Here is a 21,871-nt window from a genome sequence, read left to right as displayed (position 1 = left end):
GAATTGTGGGCAATTTGAACAGTATTCGATACATAAACAAAGTTTTACAGCCCCAAGTTATTCCTTTCCTGAAGGATTGCCAGGGGCTGTATTCCAGCAGGATAATGCCCGTTCACATGTCGCCAGGACTGTCAAATCCTACCTTGATTCGCAGCAGGTACAACTTCTTCCTTGCCCTGCATATTTCTCGGATATGTCACCGATTGAACATGTGTGAGATTTCGTTGGGCGGCGTCTCGCTCGTGATCCTCGTCCTGTTGTTTCGACAGACGAACTTTGGTTGCGCATACAAACAATATGGAATACTCTTCCGCAGGCAGATATTCAAACTTTGTTTCACTCCGTGTCGAGTCGTGTAGCAGCTCTTATTGCGACGCGTGGTGGCCCCACAAAATTTTCTATCTCTTTTTATTGTTTGTTTGGTTTGAAAATGTAATCATTTATTTGTACCATTATCACTCAACTGGGTATTGAATTTTATTCAACTATGATGCTTCCTTCATGGTGTTGCAATGTTCACAAACAGGAGTGTAGTTGTTTAATGAAATTTTTACCAACCTTTTGTGACATCTCAAAAAACTTCTGGTAACTACTGTAAGTCTAAGTGTTTCTTCGAAGAAAGTTATTGTGTACAAAATTCATCAACATCTTAAGAAATAAGTGAGTTCACATCAATTACCCCTCTCATCTGCTCTCAAAACCAGCCCTAACAAAATTTTACACTTTTTTTTTTTCATTTTTTTGCTGCCGCTAAAAATCCTATGGCTTTTAGGTTTTTCTTTTTGCCCCCACCCCCACCCCCCGCACTTTTCAGTCCCAGTCGCAGCCTCTGGGGCAACGTTTCATTGACATAAAATTTCGAACTTCAAAAAAAAAAGATTCGACCTAGCACATGGGGGGTGGGGGCAATTGCTCCTCCTGAATCCCGAAATGACGGCCTCCCCCTTCCTTTTTTGGAAAGGATCACCACTAAAACCAGGCCCTGAATCCACCATTTTGATTAATTCAAGTTTTTTAATAAAATTTTAAGATTTAATCGCAGGAAAAAGGGAGGGGGGAGGTGAATCTATTAGTAATTTGAAGGTAACGAGTTAAACTAAAATTGCAATTTTTGATGGTTTTCGTTAATATAAGAGGATGAACAAAGACACCGATTGAAAAATGATTTTTTAATTTTTTATAGAGTAAATTGATTTATTTCACGAAAGTATGAACTAAATATTCCAAATAAAGGGACATTACTCATCTTATTTCATAAAAATGGAATTTTCAAATTGAAAGGAAAAATCTAAAGTGATTCTCCGCCCGCCCGAATTTCGAGGCCATATTTTGCAGTTTAAGAAGTAAATTGAATCAGTAGTATTAAAAGCCAGGAATACTATAGCCCAATTTCACGAATAATAATAAAAAAAAAAGCTTCAGTGGTTACCCCCCCCCCCCCCAACCTCTACACTTCGTTTAACCCCTTTTTTGGTACAGCCGCCTATGATCTTTTGGTGATGTTAAGGGGATGTCTTGTTACTGAAAGAGAAGTTAAGTGGCTCTAGTCCGGAATTTTTTTGAAATTGCACCTTAAAACGGGACTTTGTTTTGTAACGGTATCAAAACTGAAATCAATTTTCTGCTTTCGCTATCTTTGAAGAAAATGAGAGGGGGATCTACTTTGGAAATTTTCATAATGGAAATCAAAAGCATGCAATGTCTGACTTTTTTTTTTTTTTTTTTTTGGTATTAACGCAAGAGAAATGGAGGTGGAATAAAGGAACACCTCCCCCGGAAAACTTCTGAAATTCAAGGCCTAGAAATGATTTTTATAGTGTATTACTTAAAAGGTCAGGGTTGGCGCTGCTCTTGAAACTTTTTCATATTGAATTTTAAAAACGCAATTTTAGCCTGTATAAGCGAAACTTTGGAAGGGTGAGAGTACTCTCCTACGGACACCTTTCAACGTAAAAGGGTTTGGGGGTGTCCAAGGAAGAGTTAAGCTCTAAAAACAAAGCTATCTTTAGGTAATAATTAACTTTGGGAGTCTTTATACCTACACCTTAAAACATTTTAAAGCTATCTTTGGCTTTATTACAAGACGGGGGAGGGGGAATCGCTTGGGAAATTGTAAGAAATTACTGATGTCCCAAAAACGCCATTTTAGGCTCTGTTGAGCCAGGTCAGAGAAGAAGAGGCAAGGTAAGTGACTCTCCAGCGTAAACCTTTCCGATCTAGGAACTTTGGGCGCCGAGCATATTGAGCGCCTGGAACATTGGGCGCCGAGCATTTTGGGCGATGGGATCATTGGGCCCAATGTGCTGGGAGCCCAAAATGTTCCCAGCACCCAACATGCTCGTCGCTCAAACTTCCCATTTCGAAACCTTTCTAAGCTCAAGTTTTAAAAAGATAGCTTTCCGAAGTAGCACACCATATCGTGGCGTCATCTGTACGTCATTGCCGTATACTGTTTTTGCTGTATAACGCGTCATCGTCACGATATTACGAGAAACGATATTTTACAAAATTATTTTTATTATAGTCATATTTCAAAGCTGTACTATTTTATGAATAAAATGGAATAAATAAAAAATAATCCAGTTTTATTTAAAAATTTCAAATTTTTGAAATTTTACACCCCTCTCTCATTGCGACACGATGACACTTACGTTATGGTTACAATGACGCATAAACGATATAGGAAGATATCGTAACTATGGGCATAATGACACTTGCGTCATCGTTACAATGACGCGTAACGATACTGTCACAATAGCGCACGCTCTGTCAGATTAGACATCGTTTTATATTGTGACCCGATGACACAGCGATATAGCATTGGTATTTTTACGATATTGTCGTACGTCATGTGCTACTAGGGTTTTTAGCTCTTTTTCTGACAAGAGAGGGAAGGGCTAGGAAATCAGGAAGCTGTACCCCAGAAATTTTTCGAAACTAAATGCCTTTGAACGCATGTTTATGCTCTCTCAGGTCTCGTCAAGGTGCGCAGTGCACTTAAAAATTTTCTCCTTCATAAGTTGCCGCTCCGGCGCTGGGTTTTGTTCCATCTACGACAAAGAATGTGCAATGAAAAAATGTCGCAAACAAGATGTTTGGAAGACTGGCCAATATCACGTAAAGTTAGGATAGCTGACGGTTTACTGTATACAATATTGGGCACTACACAACGCCAGTATTGGCTGATACTGGCAGAACAAAATTAGCCAATGCATGCCGGCAAGCTTTTTGCAACACTGGCAGATGCAGTGCTGGCCAATTTTGTAGAACAAAATTCGTCATTATCGGTCTAATTGGGTCGGCCGCCACCAAACGGTAAAGTTTTTCACAATGTTGGGTAATTATATTGGGTAATACTGACGGCAAGTTTTTTCGCAACTTTGGCAGATACTTGGGTAACCAGGTGACATTGGCCCTGCATATATTATTGGGCAATACTGTTGTGGAATATTGCCTTCGCTCGTATTAGTTTCCAAGGTCGTTCACCCTCCAGTCATAAGTAGTATTGCAAAGAAAAGAAAAAACTGGGTTTATTCCGGGATTTTTGAAGATTTTCGCGAGAATTCTAAAGTAATTTAAAGCAAGGATGTTACCTAATCAAAATAAATATGCAACGTTTAATACAACCAAAAAAAATCTGAAAATAATTTCTGAAATGAAATTTTTATACTTTTAATTAACTTTTAAACCCATTCAAGTAGCACCCCCCTTCTTGTAGTAATGCTACTGCGTTTGTTGGATTCTATAAATTTTAAATATTGGAGCAAGTTTTGAGCATGTATTTTTTCGTACGCTCTTAAGACACATTTTGAGTATATTCACCCCGAAGGATTAATTCTATATCTTAAAATGTTGGGGATGTTTTTCAAGCAAGGCTGCAGCCAGCGGGGGGGAATTTTCGAACCTTCACAAAAATAAATTGCGAAAATTTTCGTTTTTCGGACTTCAATTCGGAAAAATTCGAGTTGTGTTCGAACTCCCCCTCCCCCCTCCATATTACCAAAGATCGTTCAAACTTTCGTTTTCAGGGCTTCAATTCTGGAAAAAATTCCGGGAGAGCGTCGTCGAAAATTACCGAAAAGTGGCCCCAAATCTCTCCTCCCACAAACAGTACCGAAAATCCTCTAAAACCTGCCTTTTCAAAAGCTAACTTCAAAAAATTTTCGGCGGAATGTTTCTTCGCCCCCCCCCCCCCCCATTTCTCTACCATTAACGATTGTTTGAAATTTAGTTTTTAGGGCTTAAATTTTGAAAATTTTCAGGAGAGGAGCTTCCGAAAATTCTTCCACATAACATCATTGAAAGTCAACCAAAATTACGTTTTTAGAGCTTCAATGGGTAAAGATTGCCGGCCCCCTAAACGTTACCCAAGATATTATCGCAATTGTGTTTTGAAGATTTCAATTTCAAAAAATTCCCAGGGATTGGCCCCAATCTTTCTTCCCTCAAACATTACCCAAAACTGGGTTTTTGCAACTGCAATTTCAAAAAATTTCGGGGTATATCTGTTTTGATAATGTCACTGAATATCTTAAACTAAGTCTTTTCCTTCCCCCAAACTGGTCTCCAAGCTCAGCATGTATTTTGTTAGTTGCATGTTAAGTATTGCTTCTAACTAAATGAAACACTAGATAGTAATAAGAAATTGTTTTTACATTACGGATACAAAAGTGAAAACTCAGAACAGGCTCTGGGCCCAGTAAATTAGGTGCTAGTCAATTTATCAGCCTGTATAATCCGGATAAATATCAACAGCTCTGTATTTGTAACTTGAAACTTACATTTAAAAAAAAAAAATACAAAAGATTCAAACATTTTGAAACATTGTAAATCAACAGAAACAAAATAAATGCCTTAAGCAGCAATAGTTCGATCCATACCAACACAGAGTTACATCTGAGTGATCTCATACATCACTCCAGATAGTGAGTAGACATCACTCCAAATAGTTTAATCAATCCATAGGGAGAGAGTTAGGTTTCCACTGAACTCGTAAACCTCGTTAAAACAGAGCCAGCAATAAACTTAGACTTGAATAAAAATGTTTAGAAAAATTTTATAGTGCAATACCAATTTAAACACCCATTATGAATTTTTTATATATTTTTTTGTAATTTTTGGGGTCCTTAAAACCTGTGCTTCTCATGCTTACGCTTAAACCAGGCCCTGAATGTATTAAGATTAAGTATCAGATGCAAACATCCTATTCTACTCATTGATAGTTTAATTCTGTAAGAATGTTTTTTCTAAATGATAAAAGTAAAGCCATTAAAACAAAAAATAGGAAACATGTTGCATTCATGCGCTACAAGATTATAAAAACTTTTCTAATGGCAATAGGGAGCTTCCAACGGTAAGCAGCCACTATTATTTTAGGAAGTTTGTTTCTTTGTTTTCTTTTTTTTTCTTCAAAAAGAATATTTTGGAGCAATTTATATATTTACAAATTTATTATGAATAAAAAAGTTTTATACATTTTTTTTTTTGCATCTATACATTTTCTTCTTCTTATTCGGATTTGCAAGTCTAGTATCCTTTTTCGATTTTTCTAGAAGGATGCAAGTTCCAATCAGCAGCACCAGCTAGCACTTTACTGACTTGATGGCTAATGGAATTAGTCTCTGCTTGTTAGTACTTAATTTTTACACTAACTAAAGAAAAAAAAAACAATTAGTAACTTAAGATATAATTACACATTAATTTACACAGTGAAATAGGCTAAATAAATGCATAATAAGAATTATATATTACACATAACAAAAGATACAAATTATGTATAACAAAGTTTATTAATATGACTTAAGTAGTGGGGCAGCAAAGAGAGTTTTGAGTCCCCAGAGCCCTTCGTTATAACATATATTACCAATTCTAATATAGTAGTCAAAAACATGACAAAACTTAGGTCCTTCGGCCTTCCCACCCAGGTAAAATCCCTGGCTGAGAAATTCTTAAGAGATGATTTAAGATCATAGAATTGTTTCATCGATGATTAAGGCCTAACTGAACGTTTTCCAAATCAAGCCCTTCTTCAATAACATTTTTACGATGGTAGATCAAATATGAACCAGAATTGAAAAAAAAAAAAATGTCTCAACCAAAAGCAATTTTTATAAGCCATCCTTTTTCATCATATCATTGTTCCATTGATAAATATCAGATTGCCAAGTTTTTGATGCTGCCGTGATAAACATAACAGGGCTGCCACTAAGTTATGGTCTAAAAATAGTGGTCTAAGTAGAATTTTAAATAAAAAAGTCTGCAAAACAGTTGCCAAACAAGGAAAATAGTAACTGGTTAAATGAAGGAACCAATTATGTGAGTGATGGTCTAGTAGATGGATTATTTTCCTAGGTAAAGGATACTGCCTGCAGGGCCAGATTTAAGGGAGGGCAGGCGGGGCTACTGCCCCGGGACCTCCACAAGAAAAGGGCCCCCACAATAAAATTTTTACAAAATATCCTAACTTTCAAGGGTTGAAAATATCGGATATATACATATATATCAAAATATTCGGATATATATATCAAAGTATCTAATATTTTCGAAAATATGATGATCTTTTGGAACCCTGATTAGGGGCTTCCACTCCTTCATTACCCCAGGGCCTCCACATTTCCAAATCCGGCCCTGACTGCCTGAATAGATTTTGAAAACTTTTGCAACTGAAGTTCTTTTAAAGACTTACAGCCAATGAGAGCCCCTTTTAAAACTTAAATAAAAAATATGACTCCGACAAAAGTCAAAGTTTTTTATAAACCTTTTATTGGTGAGTAAGAGTATATTATACATTTTGTCAACAGGTCATTATATATATTTTGGTATGCAATAAATCTACTTCATAATACATACTTTTTTTTTTTTTTCAAAAATTTGTATGGGCTTTCACATTTTTCAAAAAAAGTTCTAAATCTTTTTTTGAATGATCCTAATTTCCTCAATCAGTAAATAGGCATATATTATTAATTTTCAATTAGGATAACATGGTGGGTCACAATTAATGAAGATATGTTTCACTAGAACTTTCAGTTCAGAGACTTTCGTAAATATGCAATCTATTTTTGCGGAATTTCTCTTCATTCATAAGCTCACATGTGTTTCTATTGAAAAAGAGATTCCTTGTGACTTTGAAAACATGCTCAAGCAAGTTTTATTGCTATTTTGGCCATCAAATAGTTCATTACAGTGTATAAACTAGGGATGCACTGATAAGCAAATTGGCCAATTAACCATTAGCTGATTAATTATAATCATAATGGCTTTTACTGCTCTCTCAGTTGAAAAAAAAAAAAATACCTGCTTTAAAAACAAAAACATATTACACAATAACATTTTTGCTCAATTAAAGGGTGTAATTTTTAAAGCAAATTGTAAAATGTTGTAGTTATGTATATAAAAAGAGAGTACAATAACTGAAAAACTTTTTTTTGTTGCTTGAATAGGAGTATTCTGTCAAAAGTTTGAGAGGAAGCGAGGGGAACTGAGTTAGGCTGCATATAACCACCTACTATGGTTCTTAAACAATAAAAAAAAATATTTACTTATGTATAATAAATTCACCCATAGTTTCTTGTTCAGCGCATACTTAATATATAATTTTATTCAAAAAACAATTTTCCTGCCCATTAAAATCGGCAGTATGACTAATTACCAACGAATTGGTGCATTCCTAGAATAAACTCTCGTCAGTAAAAAGTTTGGGGAATTTTTAGCTACTTACTAGTACACAACTTTCAGAAAAGGTAAGTTACAAAATTATAAGGTACCAATTTCAGGAATTTTGCTATACTTACGAATGCATCACTTTTAACTGCATCAAACCATTAATGCCTGACAGACAGAAAACAAATTCATGTTCTGCAGCATTAATATCGCCAATTGCAGCTGCAACTTGGGAGCTTTCTTGGACATCACATTCATCTCCACCTTTTCCTGTAGCAACTTCGCTTCTCTTTTCAGCTTTTTGCCGTCTTTTTAAGCTTGGCCAAAAGATTCAAAATCTCTTGCAGAACTATAAACTAATTAAAAGGAAAATAAATTCTTTTTAAAAAGGCATCAAGTTATAGTAAAAATACAGTCGGATCCCGATTTATGCGAGGGATGCATTCCAAGACCCCTCGCACAAGTCGAAATTTCACGTTGTGGGACAACGCATGTTTAGAAATTTTTTGTCAGCATACCTAATTACTTCAGACAAGTGTTAACACCCCTTAAATTGTCTAAAAACATTTCTTAACTATATATTACCATATCTGTTATAAAAAAAAGGTTTTTTTCCGCATTTTAGCGTTAAATAACTAAGCATTAAAGTGTTACAATTTAACATAAATTACTACTACAAAGCACAAAATCCATGAACAATAAGAGACATGAATTAAAACAGTACGGTACTTACATTAAGTACCGTACAAACCATACTGCATCTTTGTAAACCATCTTTTGTCGGAAGTCTTTTCATCCATAAGCTCATTATTTTTTGCATTGAAAAAGGCATTTCCTGTAATGCCGAAAAACGTGTCTGCTGCAATTTGCAAAATGGTGCTTCTTCTAATGTTGTTTTGCCTTACCATACTGCATTATATTAGCACTGAACAGTAGATATCGTAAACGTAATTATAATTTTTAAAAGGATGAAGATGATGGTTTATGAAAGTGTGGGAGCACCCCTCTTTCTGGCCTCTTTAAGTCACAATGAAAGAGCAGTTTCTATTCTTATGATTGTATTTTGCTCAGACATTACTCTGCGAGTTTCAGGATCAAAACTAAGTTCTGAACTTTTACGGATTTCCTTTTCTTGAATTTTAATTGCACATATCAAAGATACACTCATACCTGATTGCTGTACTACTTTGAATCCACTTATTAATTGTTCAAGCATATTGAGAATCTTGACATTTTCTTAAATGGTCAGAAGCTTTCTCATTTTCTTTCCATTTTCGCCAACTTTAGATGAAAAAGCGCGTTTGGGAGCCATTCTATCTTATCAACGTTCATATGTAGAATGAAAAAAACCCCATTAAGAATCGGAGCGGTTATTTGCAGGCCTGGATTTACTTACAAGCTAAGCAAGCTATAGCTTAGGGCCCCCAACTGCCGGAAATTTGTATGATTCGTTTCAAAAATAAAGTACTTGAAAAATAAATTATTTTCTAGTACTTGAAAACTTTGAAAAGTTGGAAAAGTGTAGCTACAAACAACAGATGGGTTGCTTTATCCTGCACAAAAAATGTAAAAACCATGGTTCTAATGTTTCTTAAATATATTAAATATTTTTGTGACTCACATGTTTCATATCTTGCTATTTATATAACTCCGAATGCAGAATTTTGGAAATTCTTTTGGTGTTGCTTGCTTTTATCTTACTTCTGCATATTGTCAATCTGTTTAGCCCAAAAATAAAATTACACTCTACTTCTATTCCTCTTTGTTTTCTGTCCCACTTGCAACTGAAGAGAAGTTGTTGTAATGAGAAATCTATTCGGAACTCCAGCGCTCGAATATGCTACCTTGCGGTGATTTATAAAACTGCGAATGCAACTAAAACATTGCCTTGTTGCGCTCCACTTGTATCTGTTGACGTAAACGCGGTCAGTTTGTTCTGAGTAACGCATTCAACATGTCTAAGAACGCCTTCAACAACAGAAATTAATTTGTCCCTTAGTAGTATTCTCGAGCTTCTCAAAATAATGTTAGTTTTCCTTATTTCTTTCAAAAAAGTATTAAATGGTGGAAGCGTAAACAAGAAAACTCTGGATTAACAAAATTGGATAACGTTATACCAGGTAAATTTTTTTATTGTTTTGTACGAATTTGTAAGAATATGAGTTTTTTTTAATCTTAAATTAATTTAACTAATCATATTTTACAGCAGCATTTAGTTGGAATGGACAGTATGCAAAATATTTTCTTGAATTTATTATCGTAGAACAAAATGAAAAATGTTTAACCGAGAAAGAATTTACTTTATTCCTTTTATTCTCAGCTGAAAGGTTTCGCCAAATTTGTTTAGGGTTATAGTTTTGGAATTGTGCGAGCAAAGTAGCCTTGGCGAGATTTCGCGTTTTTAGTTAAACCATCTTTAATTTTTATCATGAGTGGAATAAAATGATAGTAAGATTACAGAATTCGATAAGTAAAAAGAAATAATGGTCAATCAACTGAAAAGAAAACTACCACCATATATAAACTGTGAGTACACATTTTATTTATTTTGTTCTGAGTGAATTTGAATAAATATCAGTTTTTCAATTCAATGAAGAAAAAAGAAACGATTTTAACAACATTGACTGGACACTTTTCCTTAACCTAATTCCACATAAATGATTTAAATAACCTTTGTTACTAAGGTATCCTACTGAAATAGAAAGTATGCAAATAAATTTTCTTGAAAATATTTATCGCAAACAGATTGAAAAATCCAGAAAGAACGTTAAGAATTTGAACAATAAAAAATAAAAGTTCGCCAAAAATCTGTTTATAAGGTTATGGTTTTAAAATTGTGTGAAAGAATAATGTATCTTGACAAGATTTCGCATATCAGGTAAATCATTTCCATGACGAATGAATTAAATGCATGATTTCTTTAGATATCCAATCATATAGTCATAGAAATAAATTATCTAGTGTTAAACGTTACTCTTGACAGTCTGCCACGTATGTGCACTATGTGACAAAAATGTCAACAAATGCCAGAAATGTCACGAAACTGAACTTAATATGTACTAATGTATAGAAAAAACGGTACAAAATGAAAATGCCGTTCGAAGCGAACCAAAAATTTATGAATTCCGAATTCAACATCGTGAAAATGGCTGCTTCAGAACAACTTACTGTGTGTTCTGCATTAATTGTTTATTTTCGTAATACTTTTTGGTTTCTAATCTCTTTCTATATGGGTCAGAATAACCAAAAGACTTTGAAAAATCTTTTCAAATGAATAAAGCGAAAAAATCATACATAACAACAAAAATCACAACACTTTTAGCATTTTCTTCGTTACCACATGCGTTTGTTTTAGTTTTTAATTCCGCCATTAGACAGTGACTGCAGTGCCCCCTATAGTTCGTTGGAGTTGCGAATAGTTTTTTTTTTCTTTTACATTTAAAATAGCTGTTTCTGACAAAGTTAGAACAGGAGTTTAAAAATTTAGGATCAAGTGCTAAAATATCAGACAGAAAAGTACAAATGAAGTGAGTTAAAGAATTTTAATTGTTTTAGAGTACTTGAAAATAATTAGTATGTCTTTGAAAATCCGAAGCAAAGTTGGGCTCCAATTTTATTTCTTATGAAGTGCATACATTAGGAATTGTTCAAATAGGCAGTATGTTACTGTCTTGTTACCTATTTTCTAAATCTGTACACCATATGTTTTAAAGCATTTTTTACAATTGATCATTTTATATTTAACTCGTATTTGTTGGTGGGTTGGAATGATAATTAAAAACTAACTGTATCGAAAGCCAATGTATTGTCTTTTCTCTTCCCACACTCTTTTTCTCTGTCAACTTCTGTCATTGATTCGTCAAATCAAAAACAATTTCTACTGTACATTATCTTAATTTGCGTATTATCTTAATTAAAGTATATAACTTAAAAAAAGTTTTGTTTGCCTATTTCTGTCCTGATATTTTTGTAGTTCCAACTACATCTTATAAGGCTTCAAAATGCAGAACTTAATATCTATTTTTCAAACTTTCCTCCAGGGGAGAAACACCCGCACCCCCTACAATTGGGGATATTCTATACTCAACTTAAAGAGGAGTCCTGGGTCTCCAGCTCTTGAAATCATTCCCCCTCTTAAGGCCAATCCCAAAAGGACACCAGGGAAAAGCAATCAAAAAAGCAAAAGTATTGCTGTATGTAGCAGATGAAAGAGACAAACATAGTAAAGGAGAAAAAAATTAAAAAATTGTATCTTACACCACTGAGAGAAACATTGTCCAAACTACAACAGGTGGCCCCATACCTGAAACAGCTTAGGGCCCCGCTAAGTCTAAATCCGGCCCAGGTTATTTGTATAAACTAAAGCAAAGCATTGCTTAGGTTTAGACTAATACAGTGTGTGAACTTCTGATTTCAGTGATGTTAAAGGGATGAAAGTCCATTCACAAAACCAATATTTAGTGTCAACGAAGCCTACGCAGCTCCTTTCAAAAAAATTTCATGTTGCAGGCAAGCAATTTGCATCAGCAATAAAAAAATTCATTACTTTTGAAAAAACTCGCCTTATAGTCATTTTGCGAAAGTCGGATGGCGTTGTTGCGGGATCCGACTGTATATATGTGTTGCAATCAGGGTTGGGTTTTGGACTGTCCAAAACTGGTTTAGGACAGGACAAGTGGTTTTTACTGTCCAAAACTGTTTAAAACTGTCTGAAAGTGTCTTACTGCACAAAAGTATGCTAAAACTAAAGTGTAATCTAATCAATTTGTATTTACTGCAATATTCGTGATGCATAAATATAAATATTAATTAGTTTTAATTAATGAGTATTTGATAATATTTTTCTTCAAAATGTTCACTTACAAAATATTTCACTTAAAAAAAATTTGCAAATAACGCTTTACGTAAAAACTTTCTTATGTAACAGTTAGTAGAGTAATGAAAGGAAATTCACAACAGTATCAAGATAACTAATTTCAGTTCCATTAAAACTCGAAAGAATGTTACTAAATGTTTGAAGTAAAGTGTGAAGAAAAATCTGATTTTTTAAAATAGTTTTTGCACTTAAGTTTTATATGAAGTTTTAATGAAAATTCTTTTTTCAATCATACATTAACGAACAAGACATTGATCATTAAATATATGCACTCGAGTGGCCCTTAGCTATAGGACATTTTTCAGAAGTTAAAATTATATTGATACCCACCCTCTTATTTTGTTCCAATGGACAAAAGAGCAGCCTGTGCAAAATTTCCCTTCAATTGGACAATTTCTAGGGGCACCTCAAATGCCTTGTTTTTGATACTTTCTCACAAAATACAGTTTCACTAAAAATGCAGTTTTGGACAGAATGGTAAAAACCATGGTATTTACCGTAGTGTCAAAAACCTCGCCAACCTTGGTGACAATGTTATTAAAGTAAGTAGTAGATTTTAACTTTCAGCTCAAAAGTCAGGACTTAGCAAAAAGGTCAATTGGACCAGAATTGAATTAGAAAAAAAAAAGCTGTTTTCAATGTTAAGGCAATAAAAACTACACTTACACCTTTCTTGAGTGTGAGACCTCTTTAGAAGTATTCACAGCAGTAGATTCCTCTAGTAGAGATATCTGACTGTCGCAGGAAATTACAAGAACCAGTTTTATTTTTCTAAAATTAAAGTAAAGAGTGAATATTTAATTTAAATAAAATTATAGATATAAACATGTTAGTAAGGAAATAAATCTGGCATACACTTACACTGACAGAATTTATTCTTAAATTGTTTCGTGGTAGCACATTGTTTAAATTATCTCCTTCAGACCCAAGCAAAGAATGAAAGCTTAATATTTTGTACAATGAACGTGAATAATTGTTTTGATTAGTACAAAGTAGAAAAGAGTAATGTTTTTTTTTTCTATTTGAGGGTGGGCTTAGGGGGGATGTATCACATGTGATATAGTAAGAACCAGACACTACAATCAGGAGTGTTTTATTTCTGAATAAGATTTGACTAGTTTGTTTAGTTATAGTGCTAACGACACAATGTATGCACAGCATAAATACTAGATGAAAATAAGCTTTATTTTTATGTTGTGGTAACGTTACATGATTCTTTTTACTTTCATGAAATAGCTTAGAACAACTTCTTTTTGCAATGAGACAAGTCAAGGAAAAAAAAAAAAAAACTTGCAGTCTCTACAATGGGTATAGTACTTTGTCAATCATCTGCAACTGAATGAGCTCCAATTAGAATCATAGTGACTAATGAAATCTAAAATTTCGACCAGTATTAAAATTTTACTGAGTAAAAAATGGAAATTAAAGAAAAGGGCATAACAACATATATAGCAAACAATTCCAGTAAAAAATTAAAATGAATTGAAGGATTCGGAGGGGAGGGGGTTGGTTTTACTAACCTTAATTGCTTACATCAATACACCTCTCCCCCCCCCCCCCCCAAAAAAAACTGAAACTGACATAAAAGTTATTTTCAATAGCCATCAAGTCCCATTGCGTCATAAATATACAAATAAATTGTACAAGCTACTGTGTGGTAATATTTCAGAGAAAATTTTTTTCTTTGGCTTTAAATTGTGCAGAGTACATATGAAAAGGAGGTCCCCCCTCAAACATGTTTCTCTCAACTACAGCATTGATTACACTTAAAAAATTTATTTTTCTAGTGCTTACTAAATAATTTTATTCTTGAAATCTTCATAACCTTTATCCTTGCACTATAAATAACTCAACGAAATACATATTTGACCTTTGATACAGCATACAAATTTAGCATAGTGAGTATTAGAAATAATAACCACACATTGATATTCATCGAAATAATTTGAACGAATGTAATTGTAGAACTAATACTTCTTAATTCCTTACTTCTGAAATGCTTACTAATTTGGAGCAAGGACCCATTGAGATTAAATCTCTCATCCCTCTTATATGATAAAGATCTGTTAAGAAAACAATTAAGCCATGGTTGTCAGCTTTGGTACTAAAAATGCCAGTGTTTAAACTGAAATTACTAATATACACCAGCAGGCTGAATTTGCAAAACTTGTAACTGAATAATTACTAAATTCTGCATCTAATGTAAACTCCGTCCAAGTAGCAAGTTTCCAGACTTTACCGCTCAGTGAATTTCCAGTTTTGGTTTCAAGAATGAGCGCGGGGGGGGGGGGGGGGGGGGGGCCTGGCTCTGGTCACAAGTCAGAAGTTTCACCAATCAGGCCACCACAGTCCCTAAATAACAGGTTGATGGCATCCCTCCCTCCTGCAGAAACAACTTAAGAATTCAATTCATCCCTCTCCCCCAAGGTAATCGCAAACCCTCTCAAATGTTACAGATTATTCATTTAGAAAGAGACTGATCTCGCACTCAAAAATAAGACAAAACAACCCTCTCAAAAAACTGCCCCTTTAAATTTTCGTGGTGCTGTTTGTGCTATAGACCCCCCCCCCCTCCTCTTTTTAGTGGGCACCCCTATTGAAGTCAACTCAATTTTGAAAAACTTGAGTTTTAATTACTCAAAAACGCAGTTTAAACATTTCAAGATCTCAATTTGAAACATTGTGAGATATGAATTCAAAATACCCCAGCAGTCAATCACTCGAGTTCCCGATTTCAAAAGTTCTGTCATGAATCACTCGAGTTCTCGTTTTCAAAAAGTCTCGATTATCAGAAGTACTTGATTCCCGAGATCTTGATTATACCCATTACTTTTCTCTGCATGCACCCCACCTCTTAGCCGTAGGCCTTAGGTTCCACCACCCGGGGGGTCCGCGTAGCGGGCCCCCCGCACGACTGGGTGCGGCGGTCGATAGTCGTATCATGCTACGGACGCGCTTGATGCTTATTGCGCCGATTATACCCATTACTAGTCTTTATGGTTAACTTAACAAAAGAGCTTGATAGGCTGCAAGCAGCCTATCAGCTACTGATCCGGTACTGCTGGTTTAGTCACCTGCAAGATTTTGAATGCATAGAATGAGGATTAAAAATTTTTCAGCAGAAATTATAATTGACTGGCAAGGCCGCTTAAAAAACTTGTCGCTTTATGCTAAAATTATTGCTAATTCATTCGAAAAACATTCAGCATAACATGTATAATTGCTTTAATTCCTTTTCTGCAATGGAAATTGGATAATTTCTCATTCTCCTTCTTTATGAGGTTTTTTTTTTTTTTGTGACCCTCTTTTAAAACAAGCCTGGTTTTTCATAACCCCTTTGAATAACACCACTCCCTAGCACCAAAAAATGACCACTTCTTTATACACATACATTTTCCAGATGTGCTAACTGAAATAGTTTGTTAAATGGTTAGTATCATAAAAAAATTAAGATTAAGTCAGTAAACATGATAGTAAGATCATGGGTTATCAGTCAATGGTAACTGTAGGTTATTGCCATGGATGGATCCAGATGATTACCTTTCAATAAATTCCAAAACCTCCGCCCTTTAACATCACTGATGATCGTCACAAATTAAGTTTCTTTTGCTTTATTTCTTTTTGTTGGGAGTGGATTGGGACGTCCTGAACCCTTTCCTTTAACTAAACGCCATCAAAGGTGTCCTAAAATTGCTTTTTTGAATTTCAATTTATACTTTCTGGGGGTGATCTCCTGAACTCCATAATGTCATCTAGAATAGAGTTTTTGGAACTTTGAAAAACTACCTGTGTTCCGATTAATATTACTAAAGTGTTAAGCAACATTTTACGATGGCATTTTCAAGACAACAATTCTGAAAAAATTCCGGAACTGATGTGATATACCCCACCACTTGGCGAAGAAAACAATGTATGACGACATATGTAATACATCGTTCTTAGCGATGCTTTTTTAGCGCCAACAGGAAAAAATCAGATAAAAAAACATGATCAAAGCACTTCAGAACACAATATATATAAAAACAACATAAAAGCACAACAAAAAACATCACGAATATATGCTTCAAAAATGTACAGGGCCGGGTTTTTTTTGTAAACATATTAAAATACAATGAAATAAATTATTGTATTAATTACAAGTCGAAATTAATGCACTAATTTTTTTTCATCATTTCTCCAGGATACGAGCCCTCGGTCTCATAGTACTTTCGTAATGAGACCTCGGCTCGACGGCCCTGCCTCGGTCTCATTACGAAAGTACTATGAGACCTCGGGCTCGCCAGTTATCCCTCCGACTGTTAATATACATTACAGTCGGAGTATGGTCACAGTTATGTATATTTTCATGACACCCAAGGGTGGCTCCTTCCGTTCAGTGTACAATAATGACACAGTTTTAAGCGTGAAATATGCACCATTATTGTGCAGATTTATTAATAAAATTCAGCATTTTTAAGAGTACAACCGAAAGAACTTTCAATTGTTAACATAAAATTCAGTACCTAAAGGAGGCACGTTAATAGAATGTCTAAATAATTCGTGGCATCGATAAGAATTAACTTTTAGAACAAAATAACCGTACTATTTCTGTAAAATTAATTTACATACAGTAAAAATAAAGTTAAAAACTACAAGAACCCCTCAAGGATTTGTAAAAACAAAGAATTTTGGAAGTAAGAGGTTTTTTTTGAATTCTAAAATAAAGAACTTACCTTTTTATATGGTATAAATATTCACACTCAGTCTAAAACAATACATCATATGACAATGGCACGTTACAGATACACACCACGTTGGAGTTAACTTTTAATTAACCTTCAAGTTTGAAGAAACTGGCATTTTCTAATGTTTTTACTTCAAAACACAACTACTGAATTTAAACTAACACAAAATAAGCATTCCTGTAAGGTATATTGCATGAAACAACACCACGTATATCTCCTGCGTGAAACCCAAACAACCCAAGTAAACAAGTTTGAACAGATCTGTAAGATTGCCTTCGGGTTGCTAAACACAGGTTAGTTTGGCCAGGGATGCCATGCATAAAAAATTATCGCCTCATTGGCGAGAAAAATATTTTAATTTTGTGCAAAAAAATCGAATGTCGCCAAATGGGGGGGGGGGGGGGGGGGTATATCACATCTGTACCAAAATTCCCATAGAGAGCCCACTTTTTCACAACATTATAGATCATCTAAAATTACATTTTTGGAACTCGAGAAACAAAAATAGGTTGAGGGACAGTTCCTGCATCTCGGCTCAAGAAGGAGCCGATCGTTCCTCCCTTGCATCCGTCCTTGGTTATTATAGAACCATATCATAAAAATCGGCACTAAATAGGTAATGTAAGGCTTACTTATGGTCAAATATCTGTTCAAACAGGAGAGTATAGCACAGCAAGACTCGGGAAAGCCTGGACTATTGTGGCAATTACGTAGTGAATTTCTGTTCTTTAATCCATGACTGAGGAGAGAAATCTTGAAATGTCTCTGAGACTTTGTAATGGCTTTAAAAAAAAAAAAAAAAAAAAAAAAAAATCAGGACACAAAATTACAAAAAATCAGAACACTTAACATTTTTTAAATAGTAGTGCACTCAGTAGCAAAATGAAATGTATATCATCAGATATTGCAAACAAGTTTAGTACACATGTTTTTCATTTATTATTATTATTTTTTGCACTGGAAATTTGTCATAAAAAGACCAATGCAAATTGTAGGGCTTACAACTGGACACTGTTACAAGTTTCTAAAAGTCCATTTTTTTCCAAAATCAGGCCCTTGTTAGCTTTAAAATATTGGTTCCATTTCGAGTTTTACTCAGTGATTCCTCTGTCCCCTTCTATTTTTTTTCTCAAACAAAGTATTAACAGTGGCAGATACAAGGGGAGAGTCATGGAGGCTGGAGGGTCATACCCCCCCCCTAAACAATCGAGAACTTTATGCAGAAAATGTAGATGATTACAGTATCTTAACATTTCATTTATTATTTTTTAAAGTAAACATTTGAACTACTTCATCTCATTCCTCATGAAATCAATTCGCAACGTTTATCCCCAGTTAGGTGTCTTATTTCAGGCTGATTTGATGCTTTTTATTTACCCGCAAGCAGTTTTTGAAATTTTTCGTACCTAAAACCATAGGTTCGTTCACCTGGGTTGTCATTCTTCAGCTAACCCTCCCCCCCAAAATAGTTTTCTGTATCAGCCCCTGAGTATCAATATGTTGTTATTAACATTACCATACTTGAAAGTTATGAATCAAATGGTGAGAGAACAGCTTGATGCAATATACCAACTAGAGTTCAAAACTATTGGTTAGGTGTAAATAATTTATTCAGCATAATTTCAAGTGCTTAGCAAAAGTTATTTCAACAATATAAAACAGAATCTATCGATTAATAGGCTAAAATTCAATAAGCATTGTTACATCCTCTATGCGATAATACTTTTAACCAGTCATGTTTTTTCTTTAGGGGTATATATGGGTACGTCCACCGTTACTCTTGTGACCATCAGAGAAAATTTGTGTGGTTATTTCCAATTATTATGTCACATTATACATTTAGGTTAAAATTCAGGATTTTTTCAGAAAGTCATGTGTGTTTTGCTTAAAAAACATATTTGAATTATAATTTAAGAAATTTTGCTTCCCTTGGGAGAAGATTAAACATTTGTTACTCTTGTGACCAATGGAAAAGGCAAATTTCAAATTTTAAGTTTGAGCTACAAGTCCTGTGAATTGTACAGGAATAATAGATTGAAATTCAGAGATTTACCAAAGGTATTATTGCTCTTGAAAAGGATAGTAGCAAAAAAGTTATCTGATTACAAGTTAACATATTGCACTTGCTTTTGTAAAAAACAGAGTGTTACTCTTGTGACGTTACTCTTGTGACAATTTGTCCAAAATAGTATTTCTGGACAAATGTAACATTTGATACACTTTTAAGACACTAAATTGATACTTTGATACATTTATTTTCATATAATAGAACTTTTAAACATTTATTACATTTTAAGGCATGGAAAATTTAATAAATAATAAAACAATTATATTCTATAAAATCCTCGAGAGTTGATTAAGGTGGGAGCATCAGCGTTAGCTATAATTTGGCTTTTTTTGTACCAAATACTGTGCTCATCAGGCTCAAACTTGAAAACTCCTTTTATTTTTGTTGGGACCAAACACTTAACCTGGTATTCTTCATTCATAACAGCAGTTATCATGCCATAAAAACATGCACCATCATATGTTAAAGATACCCATTGACCACATTGCAGCTTCTCATTCTTTGCTTCTGAGCTAAGTAAAACCTCACTGTCATCATCAGTATTGTCACTTTTTTCATCAATGTTTTCGGTATTAAATCTATATTTTATGAATGAGTGATGTTGCGGATAGGGCTTGTAGTGGATTGCATCGCGCCTTGCTTCAACAAAATGTATTTTTTGCGTGCCTTTCACACTTTTTACTTTTTCCCATTGAGGTGACACACGTTCTTTGGCTGTTTCGATTTCTTCGTTTGAAATGTGGATAACATTGACTTTTGTTTTTCCATCAACGATTTTTGTGAAGTCTGCAGCATTTCTTGCAATTCCTTTTTTAGCACGTACTTCACCCCAAACGTATCTTTTAACAACAGCACCAATTCCATCAACAGCTCCTTTTCCATGCGCTGTTGAAAAGAATGTCCAACTAAGTTTGTTCAAATTGTAATCTGATTTAATCAAAGACATGTTAGAAAAATTGTATTTTTGTTTGAATTGTGCTGCACAACCATCAGAAAAAATGCTTACATTTTTTACAGATGCGTTTCCTTTAAGGTGGTCTTCTAAAATTTTGCGAAGAAATGCATTTACAGAAAATCTATCATGTGTTATGTTATCAGAAACAATAGCATACGATTTCACTTGGCCACTTTCACACCATATGACTGCTGTAAAAACAGTAACTTGCGGATTTGACCAGTGTGCAGACTGGATCTCATCTTGATGGCAGGTATAGTTTTCTGCAAAATCTACTTGCAACACAATACTTTCAGTATTTGTGTTGCTCTTTGCATACTGAAAATATGCCTGAGTTGATGGTTTCAGTTACTTTTATCTTCTCAAAACGTCCAGCAATGCTTTTCCACTGAAAATAACTAATACGCTGTTCTTCATTTTGGATATCTACTTCTTCAAAAAGTATTTTTATATTATCTTCGCAAATCATACATTCAGAGTTCATACACTCAAATGAAGATGTATCACAACAAATAAAATCTATTAAATCCTTAGGTGATCCTACATTAATGGTGGGTAATACCTCTGCTATTGCTTTGTAAATTTCTTCGAAATTTTCATGGTATCGACAAATACAGATGTTCTGGGGAATGCCTCTATATGGTTTTACAAAACTAGGTCTCATTGCTGCAAATGATGATTTCCCAATCTTAATGTCAGGAAATGTGTCTTTAAATATTTGGAAAGCTTCCCTTATTGTGAATAATAAATACCGCCTAGGATTTATGGCATTGTTTTGATTCTTCTTACGCCGTACTAATGCAGCTTTAGCTGAAGGATCAACTCTACTTATATCATCTCGAAGATAAAAATCGGTTACTAATTTATGCGCTGTGCTAGTTAAACATTAGCTTTAGGAACTGGGGTGGTTTTTAGAATTACACCAGATTTTTGAGCTAAATTTGTAATGACAGAAAGCTTCTTAGTAGGCGATCTCGGAAGTTTTCTTTCTATACGCTTCATCATTCTCCCTAAAGCTTGCGGAGTTAAAGATTTCTTTGTTTCATTACCATGTCTGACTTTTGCTAATTCTCTACTTTTTCTTTTCCTAAGCTTCGCCTTTTCTCTTGCCAAAGCCTTTTCAGATTCTGATATCAATCCTTTCACTTTATCATAATATGTTTTGTTTTGCTTCTTTCTCATCTTCAAATATTCTTTTTCATTTTTGTGCCTTTGCCTCCATAATTTCTGACGCTCTGCAGCATTTTTTCTCTTATTTTGAGCTATTTCCTCCATTGCAAACAGACTTCTTGTTGAAACCAAAATGAAATTTTAAGTAATGGTAACACTAAGAAGAAAGCAAACACCATGTGCATATTAAACTAAAAATGAATAAGTTGAGCTGTTTCACTAAACCTGATATTTCATACATTCCAAATAAAACACAATTAGAAAGTATATGAAAATATATACTAATAGCATAATTAAAAGTATAATGTGTTTGAAGAATTGATCCACTGATGAAGTATAATTAAGAATTAATCACCTTGATTAAGTGTCTAATTAAATACTTCAGAATTATTCTGATCAGAAAGATAACTACTGAACTT

General features: G+C 34.2%; 1 long non-coding RNA gene across 1 annotated transcript; it reads right to left on the bottom strand.

The window, feature by feature from the left end:
* Positions 1-7,769: 7,769 nt before the first annotated feature.
* On the bottom strand, positions 7,770-18,023 carry LOC129221158 (uncharacterized). Its single transcript, XR_008580480.1, has 3 exons — positions 17,892-18,023; positions 13,202-13,306; positions 7,770-8,015 (listed from the first exon to the last, which is right to left on the bottom strand). It is a non-coding gene; the product is annotated as an uncharacterized LOC129221158 (long non-coding RNA).
* Between the last annotated feature and the right edge of the window lie 3,848 nt (positions 18,024-21,871).

Source organism: Uloborus diversus, chromosome 4 (genome assembly GCF_026930045.1).
Source record: "Uloborus diversus isolate 005 chromosome 4, Udiv.v.3.1, whole genome shotgun sequence".
NCBI lineage: Eukaryota > Metazoa > Arthropoda > Arachnida > Araneae > Uloboridae > Uloborus > Uloborus diversus.
The sequence above is the reverse complement of the archived record's forward strand: the minus strand, read 5'-3'. Positions and strand labels throughout refer to the sequence as shown.